Source organism: Macaca nemestrina, chromosome 4 (genome assembly GCF_043159975.1).
Source record: "Macaca nemestrina isolate mMacNem1 chromosome 4, mMacNem.hap1, whole genome shotgun sequence".
Taxonomy (NCBI): Eukaryota; Metazoa; Chordata; class Mammalia; order Primates; family Cercopithecidae; genus Macaca; species Macaca nemestrina.
The window spans coordinates 38,380,914-38,393,883 of NC_092128.1; the positions used below are offsets into that span (position 1 = coordinate 38,380,914).

The following is a 12,970-nucleotide window of genomic DNA, read 5'->3' on the forward strand; positions in this document are numbered from 1 at the left end:
ATCTTAATTCAGCTATAAAACATTGGTAGGAAAGATAACTGGGAAAAGGGTTGGGAACGGGAAGAAATACAAATGCCTGTCTCACAAGACATCTATGAAAAGTGTATAATTATATGTGTACAAGAAACATTAATGTGGTCCTGGAAATAGCAAAAACTGAATACATAATACATTTTATAATTACTCAAAGGCTTATGTAATAACATTTTTAGTCAGTCTGTAAGATGATGTTTAGTTTTACCTTCGCCATCCATCCATATTAGACATGTGTGTAAATATTTTTCTAGAAAGATCATTATTGACAAAACCACTCATTTAATGGTATTTAGCTGACCTATTTGTACATAATACAATTACATTCTGTTAATTCTCTACTTGTTTAGCTCTTCTCATGCACACATATCTGTTTCTAATGAACTTACCTAGAAGGTTTGTAATTTATGGTCTGAGTATACTTGTCACCTGATTTAGTTATGTTTCATTGCATTGTATACAACAGCATTTCAAAGAAAGCTATTGAAGGTATTTCTTTTCTGTCTTCCATTTTCTTTTACTTGTCACTGATTTTAACAACTGTTATGAAAATTCTGAGAGTGTCTTTCTGCTCTTTGAGTTGTCACTTTTGTTTTTCCCTTTCTGACAATCACGTTATTGGTGTCTCTTGTATGCCTTTTTTACCTGAAAAAACCTCTTGTATCATTTTGCTTAATGAAGCTCCAGCTCTGAGTGCAGCCTGGCTAGTTTCTTGCTGAAGCAGAGGAGGGACCCAGGAAAGGCTGGCAAATGCAGAATTATCTGTGGGCACACTCTTTTAACAGGTGAAGTTGGTCATTGCTGTCACTTCGCCTAGCTTATCAGTAGTTCTCCTATAGTCTTCATTCCTTGATCACCCTGAGCCCTCAAGCTGAACTCTCAGAGACAATGTCCCTCTACTTCAGCCTTGTTGTCATCCCTCAACAGCATCTTAAGTGATTGGCCTATCATAATCTGTCATGCACCCCAACCAGAGGCAGATGTACAATGAAGTTGATAAATCGTAAGCTTAAGTGCCCTGAGAAGGAGTCTAGCAATGTGCTCACCATGCATATACATATTTGTTTAATTCTCTAAAGTAAGATATTACAACTACTGTAGGTTAGTATTGCTATTGCTTTTCACTTCAGCTTTTGCTCCTTATTTCCCCCATGGACAGAGAGTGTTGGAGTGCTTTGGGATCTGACTAAGGGGGCAAGTTGGGTATACATTTAGCTTGAGTTTTGTGGGCTACATTTAAGTGTGACTCACAGCCACTTCCATGAATACTTATTATTGTTATAGTTGTCTCAGTGTAGGAATTTTTCCAGACTGACACTTACCACCCTCCCTGCACCTGACACAAAGGTACAAATGCTAAAACCTGTATTGTTATGTAAGTGTGTTATAAATCACCTGGCATTGGCAGTATATAGATTTCTCAGACTAGCCAGCAGCTGATGTGTGGAAAATTCTTCCAAACATCATATTTGTAAATTTGTAACCAAAAGGTTCAGTTCTAATTGATGTCAAACCAAAAAAGAAGTTCTCTCCTGATAGTCATAGAATTGATAGAGCAGGGTTTGCTGCATTAGGCAAGTTTTATGAAATCATAAAATAGAATTGGTCAGAGTTCCTACCTTTTTAGAAAACAAACCTGTACTATTCCTACACCTGATGAAAATGCCTGTGTTTTGTATCTCAACTATCAACTAGACAAAAGACATTTTGACAATAAATTAGACAAAAATAAATTTTGATCAACTCTGCTAGAGAAAAGATAGTTATTTTTCTATTCTCTCTATAGAAAACATTATTAATATTATTGTTACACAAAGTGGTGAGCACTAAGTATACAGCCTAAAAGTGTAGGAAAAAAGGATTATAGATGTGTGTTAATTAATTCACAGAAAGTATTTTCTGGGTTCTGTGACATTTGTGTTACGTTCAACCTTTTTATAATGTATAATTTGTTGTACTTTCTTTCCTAATTTCAAGCAAATATCCACTCTTCTATGTAATTCTGTATTCATACCTGCTATCCTTTGAACGTGTTGCCTTCAACATTCAGGCCAATGTGATAGCATTAAAAGAGGAGGCCTTTAAGAGGTGATAAAGCCATGAGACCCGCTCCATTGTGAATGGGACTAAGATCCTTATAAAAGAGGCTCCATGCAGTATTGGGCTAGCTTGCCCTTCTGCCTTCTGCCATGTGAGGACACAGTGTTGCTACCCTCCAGAGGATGTAGCCTTCACTAGAAAATTAACTTGCAGGCACCTTGATATTGGGCTTCCCAGCATCCAGAACTGAGGGAAATAAATTTCTGTTCTTTACTCATTACCCAGTCTGTGATATTCTGTTGCAGCAGCAGAAAATGGGTTACAACAAGCACCCTATTTATTTATTTTTTGGTCTAAAAGAGGGTTCTCAAAATTATATAATCTTCAGTACTCACAAAAACTGTATCCATCCCTGACTCCAACTCTATGTACCTTATTGTCAGAAAATTGGTATTACGGGGGTAACAAGCATTTTGTGTGACCCTTTGTACTGGTTTTATGTTGGGGTACTATCCTCTCTTATGTACTCATCCCAGGGTCTTCCTACAGCCCAACCCTATGAAATAGACAGTGAACTACATGGCCCTGCGCTCTGGTTGTACTGGTATCCCACAGCTGGGAGTGAAACAGAAGTTAGTCAATAAGGGACCCTCTGTGGGCAGAAGAGAGACAGAAAGGAGTCCAGGGAGCTGGGGACATTAGGGGTGAAATGAGAAAAGACAGAGAAGGGATCAAAGGCACTGATAGAAGGGGACACATGGGCAGAGAGAGAGTGAGAGGGAGAGGCTTTACGTCCTTTTCAATTTCCGGTTCCATAGACTCTCAGTCTTGAGATTCATGAAACTCTGTGTAACCTTATTAACACTAATACTTTATATTTCTCATTTATTTAATTGAGTTTTGAGTGGCTCTCAATTCCTGGCAACCAGGAAAATCCCCCCAAATAATCCTTCTTGATGAATTTGCATTTTATTGGAGGACTCTGGAAAATAATAACTATGATTAATTGAATGTCCACTCAATTATTGAATACCTACACCATCTCTAATCTTCATAACATTCTCAGCAGGTAGTCATTATTATCGGCATTTTGCAAGTGAGAAAACAGACTCGGAGAAGGTGAGCAACTTGCTAAAAGTCATATAACTGGAAAGTGAAGCTGGATTGGAACTCAGCTAAGTCTGACTTCAAACTGTGTGTTCTTTCCTTTTACCATGTTGCCTGTCAATGTCTACAGTCAAAGAAATGACTTTCTGCTGGTGGAATTTTATACATCATATTGAGCGCATGATTGTCGAATGCAAGGACAGGAAAAAGCCATCCAGATCATCTAATTCAACCACTTGTGTTTACATTAAGATCATCGAGGTCTTAGAAAATGTAGCCCAAAATTCCAGAATAAGTGTCGCAGCAGAGTTAAGAACTTGGGTCTCCTGGCTTCCTTTCATTACATTTTACCTCTCCTGATAGCTTGAGAGAATATCAGATATAGCCTAATACTATTCTGCTTGAATTAAAAACTATTTGCTTCTGGTAAACTCATATCTAATAACTCATTTTTTTAATTCCAAAAGAGAACATTAATAGGAAATATTAAAGGACTAAAATATGAATTCCTTTTAAAAATGGTTTACATTTTATTCTACACATTCATTTAAGATTTACTCTTTGTATCATTTAGTTCATTTTAAAACTAGAAAGATAGTAATACTTGCTATCATTTATCAAATACCTGCTATGCTTTACATGCATTATTTCTAAACCACCCACAACGTAGTAATGATATTTAGAGGGACAATAAAACTTAGATAAATGGAGTAATTTACACAGGGCTGCTCCAGTGATAAAAGGTAAAACAGGATTTTTAACCCAGGTTAGACTGACTACAAATAACAAGTATTTTATCAATTTTGTTGAAGTTTAACATGTATAAGATACAAAATGCGGTCATTTAGACATAGCTCATATTATTCCCTTGTTATTAGGTGTTTCTTTTCTTACTATATGTAAAATGATTATAGCTTGCCATTGAAATCAGTGATCTGGTCAATAGCTTTTAAATATTCCTTGAACAGAAACCTTGGCACATAAATACTTAGGAGCTGTGACTTTTCCCATTGAGCAGGAATTGCCTTTGAAGAAAGGATTATTAAAAGAGAAACAACTCAGATGACCAGAGGTTTAAGATTTAAGCATCATTTCTGTACTTTAAGCTGAAGCCCAGGGATGTAGAAGATTTACTTAAGCCTATAAGAAAAAAAAAAAAAAACCTGAAAATTTTACCATCCTGAATAATGTATCATCCAAAAATAAACCAGAATATTATGAAATTCTGATATTTTAGAAATGTCTCTTTCTAAAATTGCTCCTTGGCTACGCTATGGTTGATTACCCTGATACTGATTTTTGTTCCTCTTAAATAAACAGATAGAGGTTATAAAGGTAATATTCTTTATCTGGACTTTCCACTCAAGATTCTATTGGAAGGAAAGTAGACAGGACTGGATAGTGTTTGGCCAATAGCCATTATTATGTGAGATAAAATGAATATAAATTTAGCATAGAGCTTGGCATATAGTAAAAGCTCAATATGAGTTACCCATTGCTATTTTTATTATTGGCCATAGAAAGATGCCAGGGAAACCATCAGAAATGTGGATGACTTCCTAAAATGAACAGAACATTTTGTCAAATGTGTCATGAGATGTCCAAGTGAGTGAGGCTCATAGTGAAATAAAGTGGTTTTATGTTGCTACAAGATGGGATTTGGTTCTCATCTGGCTTTGTGCCAGCCATGTCACAGCCCTTGTCGATTACTGTGGAAGTCCCGTCTGACCTACTGATGTGACACCACTGACACCACAGTGTGGCCAGTGTCACCTGCAATGTATCAGCATTTCTCCTCCTGCAGGTGCCACATACCTCTAATAAGTAGCTACTTTCTCACTCTGGGGATGCTCTCTGGTTTCTCCTCTTCTTGAACGTAGGGCCCCAATTCAGGTTCTAGTGCTGTGTAATAACCATTCTTCTGAATGTTACAGCAGATGAGTGGGCTCACATCGTTTTTCCACTTGTAGTTATTTAAAAAAGGAAACAGGCAAGCCAAATGCTCTGCCAACGTAGCCACATCGCTCCCAATTACTTTAACCATAAAGAGTGAAAAATATCGTTCAATATCTAGATAATTATTCTCAATAGGGCTCACAACCTTTGAAAGGCAGTTTGCCAAGGTCCTGAATATCACCATCTGGAGGGTGATGGCTAAATGCTGACTCCTGTCATGCAGTAGTAAGATGGAAGAGCACTGACCTTGGATAATTCCTGAAGGAAATTGCTGATGAAGGGTAGGTGCAGCTATGATTTTGTTGTTAATTTAATAGGGAGTTGGTTGCAGGGTATCCAGCTGACGTGCCAGTGAAAATTGGCGTGCGTGAAAATTTGACTCCTGTTTAGATGCTGTCTTTGACAGCAGCCATTCAGGAGTTTCTAAACATTGCTATTCAACCCTTCAAGCACTGGACCATGGAGGACATCAAGATTACACCTTCCACATTTAAGGCTATTTTCTATTGTTTCCAGTAGTATACTGAAATTCTGTAAACAGAGCAAAGATAATAAATAACCACAATAATTAATTAATACTACTTCCCAGGCAACTGATTTTTTTTAACTTTTATTTTAAATTCAGGGGTATGTGTGCAGGTTTGTTTATAGGTAAACGTGCAACAGGGGGGTTTATTGTACTGATTATTTTGTCACTCAGGTATTATGCCGAGTACCTCTTAGTTATTTTTTCTGATCTTCTCCCTCCTCCCACCCTCCACTTTTCAGTGATCCCCTGTATGTGTTGCTCCCCTCTGTGTGTCCATGTGTTCTTGTCATTTAGCTCCTGCTTATAAGTGAGAACATGTGGTATTTGGAATTCCTTAGTTTTCTAAGGATAATGACCTCCCGCTCCATCAATGTTCCTGCAAAGAACATGATCTCATTCTTTTTTATGGCTGCATAGTATTCCATGGTGTATATGTACCACATTTTCTTTATTCAGTCTACCATTGATGGACATTTAGGTTGATTCTATGTCTTTGCTATTGTGAATAGTGCTGCAATAAACATTCACGTACATGTGTCTTTATGAGAGAATGATTTATATTCCTTTGGGAATATACCCAGTAATGGGATTGCTGGGTTGACTAGTAGTTCTGTTTTTAGTTCTTTGAGAAATCGCCACACTGCTTTCCACAATGGTTGGACTAATTTACACTCCTAGCAACTGCATATAAACATTCCTTTTTTCTGTAACCTCACAAACATCTGCTATTTTTTTGACTTTTTAGTAATAAGCATACTGAATGGTGTGAGATGGTATCTAACTGTGGTTTTGATTTGCATTTCTCTAATGATCACTGATGTTGAGTTTTTCTCATATGCTTGTTGGTCACAAGTATGTCTTTTTTTAAAGTGTTCATGTCCTTTGCCCACTTTTTAACTTTCTTTTTTGTTTGTTTGTTTTAAATTTGTTTAAGTTCCTCTCAGATGCTGGATATTAGACATTTGTCAGGTACATAGTTTTGAAAATGTTCTTTCATTCTCTGGAGTGTTTGTTTACTCTGTTAATAGTTTCTTTCACTTTACAGAAGCTCTTTAGTTCAATTAAATACCATTTGTCAATTTTTGCTTTTGCTGCAATTGCTTTCAGCATCTTCATCGTGAAATCACTGCTTGTTCCAATGTCCAGAATGGCATTGCCTACATTGTCTTCCAGGGTTTTGAGAGTTTTGAGTTTTACATTTAAGTCTTTAATCTTTCTTGAGTTGATTTTTATATACGGTGTAAGGAGGGGGTCCAGTTTCAATCTTCTGCACATGGCCAGCCACTTATCCCAACAGAATTTATTAAATAAGGAGTGCTTTCCTCCTGCTTGTTTTGTCAGCTTTGTCGAAGATCAGATGGTTGTAGGTGTGCGGCTTTATTTCTGGGCTCTCCATTCTGTTTCATTGGTCTGTGTGTCTGTTTTTGTACCGGTACCAAGCTGTTTTGGTTACTGTAGCCTTGTAGTACAGTTAGAATATGGGTAGCGTGATGCCTCCAGCTTTGTTCTTTTTGCTTAGGATTTCCCAAGCAACTAATTTAGAAAAGATGAGCCTCCTTTTGAATATGGCCATTTGGTTATCCTAATTTCCATTCTAAATTCACCTAGCGCCTACTTTGCCTCTTGTTCCAGTCTCCCTATCAGGCAGGAAGAGCTTTGAAAACTTTAAATATGATGGAAATTACTATTTAACTCCTAATAAAGCTAACATATATTTTCCTTAGTAACAGAACTAGAACTCTAATTTTCTTTTTTTTTAGCTAGGCATTACAGCCATTCAACTTGGTTATTAGTCCAGCTAACTATGACCATGGGTCTAAGCTCTGGCCAGTGAAATATATGCAGAAATGCTGACAAGAACTTTTGTGAACTTCCCTTAAAAGGGACAGGGAACATCTTTATTTTTCCCCTTTCTATCGTCTGCTACTTTGAACACAAATGTAAAAGCTGGAGCTCCTGCATCCTACTTCACCCATGAGTACCAGTGCCACACCCTGAGGGTAGGGGAATAATGACATGGAAAGAGCCTGGGGCCCTGAAGATTTTATGGAGTCATCACATCAGCTGTCTACTTCTTCCCTTTATGTAAGAGTCAAATATACTTCTATCTTTTTTATGTTACACACCCTAAACTAATCTCAACACAGAGCGTAATGGATCCTACAGACATTTTTTAGCATTACATTTATTAGCTATTGTCTTCCCTTTCATGACTCTTTAGAAATAGATGTACTTTATGCAGTCAATAAATACTGAACAAATAGATCTTAACCATCAAAAAACAGCTTGTACTACACCTACAGAACTGAAAAAATTGATTTCAACATTTGTTTACTTCATGAAGGACCTTGCCCAGCTAATTAAAATTGTCTTAACTTTAATACATTTTTCTATTTTTTAAAATTCTCCAAAGTTTGATGTTGAAAGGGGCCATAATGTATTGATTATTATTTATGTCATGGGTTGTAAGAGCATATCTAAATGGGCTATTGGCTTCAAACAAAGAAAAAACTAAGAGATAGCCTGTTTATGATGTTAAGTCTTATGTGATGCCACAGATAGAAATGTGGCTTTGTAAATTGAGCAGGCTGTCTCTCAGTTAGGATAATGCGTCACACTAGCTTCAATAAGGTCTGGGGCAACTTTAGGGGAATTAGATGAACAAAGATAACATTACAAGTGTTTAAACTTATATGAATTAGCCATATGAATGTTCTCCTTTTATACTGGCTTATTATTTTCAGTACATTCATTTGATCTAAACATTGCCATTAAACAATAACCCTCTTTTCACCATTCAATGCCCATCTACTCTACTGTTCTATTTATATCCTTTTCTTTAGAGATAAACTTGGTAAAGGATTACTGTAAACCACTCATAGCTTTTCTGATTTATTTTTTTCTTGACTAATCTATGGCATTTCCCACCATTTTCAGTATCACCTCTGAAACTCTCTTAATTCTCAGATTCCATGGGAGCTCTTGTCCTGATTCTCCCAACTTAGCGGACACACCCTATTCTTATCTACTTGTATCTTTTCTTTCTCCATGCCTGAAATATTGTTTTTACTGGGGTTTTTCCGTGAGTTTCTTTATATCGTTTACATAAATATGTATATCAAGGGTTCACATAACATGTATTTTTTGATGACTCATAATTGTATATTCTATTAGTGAGAATTGACAGTTGTATTTCTATACTCATTAACAAAAATCTATCAATCTAAGATTGAATTTACCCATGTCAAATGTCAAAACGTTGCCTTCTCTTCCTTCAAGAGTATTCTCTCTTTGACATCACCATTTGACATTTCTTTGACATCATCGTTTTCCTTCTCTATCTGTCTTTGCAATGGAAAATTCATTCATCCTTGAAGATTAATAACAAATTCCACCTCTTCTTGGAAACGTTCCTGACCTTCTTAGGGGATTTTTCTCTCCTGTCCTCCTACTCTTTGTCTCCATAACAATAACATAATACTTGTGTTTCATATTTTCATCTTGTGTTGTCACTAATTTATTTGCAAAACATTCCCACTCCATTGTTAGTTACTGTTGAGCAAGGCTTCTGGTTGTTTGTCTCTGTATATTTGGGTCCTACCACAGTGACTCGTACAAATAAGAAGCTCAAGAAATGCTTTGGAATAAAGGAATGAATGTTTCCTTAACCTTTGCAAATTGATCCATAATTTGGACATATTATTCATTGATTTAATACCATTTTCATGTGCTAGACTTTAATCATCTCCCATCTCAACAAGTCTCCTGTTTTAATAAGTCAAATTCCTATTAAATTTAAAGACTTTTGAAATATAACAGAAATACCTACATGAATTTTAGAAGAGTCAGAGTAGTATTTTCTTATTTTCCCATCTTTTGAACCCAAAGAACACAGCTGATTTCTTGGTGGTAAGGATGAAATACATAGCAGAATCTATTGCCAAATTCCTTTTGTAGGGTAACTGTGATTGGAAAGCTGGTCTACCTTTTGGGTCTGACATTAGAATTTGCTGTAATCTACTCAATTGATGACACAGCCTAGTACCAGTAGGTACTCACCAAATATTTGTTGAATGATTTTGTGCACGAATAATTTCCTTCATTATTTCAAGCTGAAATAGTATGTAGACTAGCTTATAGCTCACAGTAATCACGAATAGTTGACACTGACTGACAGTATAATGCATGCCAGGCACTGTTTCTTACTGTTTTATATGTATCATCTCACTTAATCCTCATAACAGGCTTGTAAAGTGGACACTATTATTATTACTTACATGTAACAAATTCGGAAACTGAGCTACAAAGAGTTTTAGAACATTGTCCAGAATTTCATTATTAGCAAGCAATTGAGCTTAAACTTAAGCCCACCATCTGGCTCCAGCATGCATGCTCTTAAGTGATTTGCTATAGATGCTCTGTGAGAGACAAAGGGTCTCCAAATGTATTAAAAGGATAAAAGACTGAGTTCGAGACCAGCCTGGCCAACATAGCAAAACCCCATTTATACTAAAAATACAACAGTTATCTGGGCAGGGTAGTGCATGCCTATAATCCCAGCTACCCAAAAGGCAGAGGCAGGAGATCCAACCACCTGAACCTGGGAAGCAGAAGTTGCAGTGAGCTGAGATTGCACCACTGCACTCCAGCCTGGGCAAGAGAGCCAGACTCCATATCAAAAGAAAAAAAAAAAAAAGGACAAATCTATATACCCAAATATGCTTCCCTAAAATATGAGGGTTACAGTTAATATAAATAAATTTTCCTTAACATTTTAAAAATAAATAAATATAGTGATGTGATGTTTAAAAATCTATGACCACAATTGGGTGACCAGTAAATGAAGTCTCTTTACTATTTTCTAAAATGTCCAGTAATTTTATTTGAGACCACTTGATACATAATGTTAAAAACTTAGGTCCTACCGACTATATTTGATTGTTCAGTGGCGTGGTACTTCTACTTTAACTCTACGTCATAGCTTTGCTAATTGTTCTTAGCATTATCTTATCATTATTCCCACAGCTTCTACTTTTTATTCTCTTGCAGTTGGTCCACTGGGGTAAACTTACTGCTTCCCTACATTTTTACATTTTATATCTTCTCGTGTTTTTATGAAATCTCTCTAAAGGATAATCTGTATGTCATCACATGCATGAATTTCATATTAAAGTATACAGCAAAAATTTATGCTCTGTAAAAGCTGTTAAATCCTGTTTAGCATATCAGACTAGAGACTCTTTATTATGAGGTATTCTGGTATTCTTTAAAAATATCCTCAAGCTCTACTTTAGTTTCTAAAACAAATGATTATAATAAAAAAATCTTCACATACTTAGATAAATCTAAAAGGGAATTCTTTTACCCATCTAGGAAGAAAAAAATATTAACTTTTAAGTGGTTGGCATTCAAGACATCAAAACTGGAAATATACTTAGTTAAGTAATGCAAAAATTATTGGTTGCAGTATAAAAAGTTATTCTCTGATTTCTTTACCTTATAGCAATCACATTTGAAAGGAGAAAACACATAAACCATATCTGTAATTAGAATGCAAACTCACTCATTTATCAGTGCTTAGGGAAGATTGATCCCCTCAACATGTTCTCTTCCTGTGTGGAAAAAATGATAACCATTTTACTGACTCAGAGCTTCAAAAGCTGTGTAAAATAGAACGTTCTCAAGTTAAAAAGAAGATAATGTCATTATATGCAGATGTATGGAATTCTAAGTTTTAAAATATTTACTTAGATTTACTTGATGATCTATCAGCATTTTACTTACTGACTGTTTTAATCTATTTTGTGTTGCTGTAACAGAACAGCTGAGACTGAGAATTTATAAACTATAGAAGTTTATTTGGCTCCTGATGCTGAAGGCTGGGAAGTCCAAGAGCGTGGTGCTGGCATCTGGTGAGGGGCTTTGTGCTTTGTCATTCAAAGGCAGAAGACAGAAGGGCAAGAAAACGCAAGAGCAAGAGAGCAAGGGGTGGTTGAAGAACTCACTTTTATAACAAGAACCTCTGGCAACAACTAATGCACTCCGGCGGTAAGGGCATTAATCCATGTGTGATAGCAGAAACCTCATGACCTAATCACTTCTTTTTAGGCCCCACCTCCCAACACTGTTGTATTGGGTATTAAGTTTCCAACATATGAACTTTGGTGAACATGTTCAAACCATAGCATTGATCAAACAATACAATATATGATTTAGGTTTAGTTCACAGTTTTGTAACATGGCCAAATTTAGTATGGCAGTATAACCTAAGAAGTCACAGAATACTTCCATAAAAAGAATATATGCTGGGTAGGGTCTTTGTAGGACACTCTTTATTGGCCATGGGAATGACTAAATTAAACTTGGCTCTAGCACTCTTAGCAAAATGTTCCTTTAGCCTTCAGCACAGACTGTGTTTTCCTCTTGAGGAAAAAATGTATTTTAATACAGTGAAATGATTTCCTTTTACCTATTCATTACCGACCAAATATGTTTGTCTGCAATCTATACGGAAAATAATATAATATTGGGTTATCCAGGAAAAGTAAAACCAGCTTTTTCTGAAAATAAATTGTAGTTTGAGTTAAGTAGCTTTATGCAATAGAAATGTTGCTTGGGATAATGACATTTCTGGCTGGCTGCCTTGTTTGATGCTCCCAGGAGTGGTTTTCACCGAAGCTATTAAATAAAAGGATTGATGTAATATGAAACTCAAGTCAGTGGTGCCCCTTATATGAGGATTAGTGGACTCTTTGATTTATTTTGTCATTTCATTTTACACCTCTTTTTGAAATCAACTCATAGCAGTGTGGTCAATCAACTTCCGTCTATAAACTACTCAGTGTCCTTCTACTTTGAGATACTTTGCATGCTGATTAATCTTATATCATCACAAACTTTAGTAAAAAATAAATAAATCAATAGCTTTAAGTGCAGAGTGGAGGGATTGGAAGGCTTTCTGTAGAAGAAGAAAATGAAATTTCCGTTTCCACTGTCATCATCATCACCATCATCATCATCAACAAATGTATTTATTAAGTGCACATATGCATTTGCTATTTCTTCCTATTCTTCATTATAGTTTCACTTGAAGGCATATACATTTGAGAATTACTAAAAACACACTAATTTAAATCTAACCCAATTACTCTCCTTCTTAAAAAGCATCAGATAGTATAGTAGACAACCAGCTTATGTGACAATCCACTGGCACTCCTTCACAAAATATGTCTGACATAAAGTGTGAAATTTCATAGTCTCATTGGCAGAGAAAATATAAAATATTAAAGTTAGCATGTTTTCTAT

General features: G+C 35.9%; 1 protein-coding gene and 1 long non-coding RNA gene across 2 annotated transcripts in view; one reads left to right on the top strand and one right to left on the bottom strand.

Annotated features, from left to right (window-relative positions):
* LOC105475403 (potassium voltage-gated channel subfamily D member 2) overlaps positions 1-12,970 on the bottom strand; it is a 486,131-nt gene that overhangs the window by 42,016 nt on the left and 431,145 nt on the right. The gene's annotated exons all lie outside the window — the stretch shown is intronic.
* LOC112425517 (uncharacterized) overlaps positions 1-12,970 on the top strand; it is a 42,576-nt gene that overhangs the window by 22,630 nt on the left and 6,976 nt on the right. The window contains exons 2-3 of the long non-coding RNA XR_011622016.1: positions 5,272-5,417; positions 11,485-11,713. This is a non-coding gene — a long non-coding RNA (uncharacterized lncRNA). The remainder of the gene's footprint in view (positions 1-5,271; positions 5,418-11,484; positions 11,714-12,970) is intronic.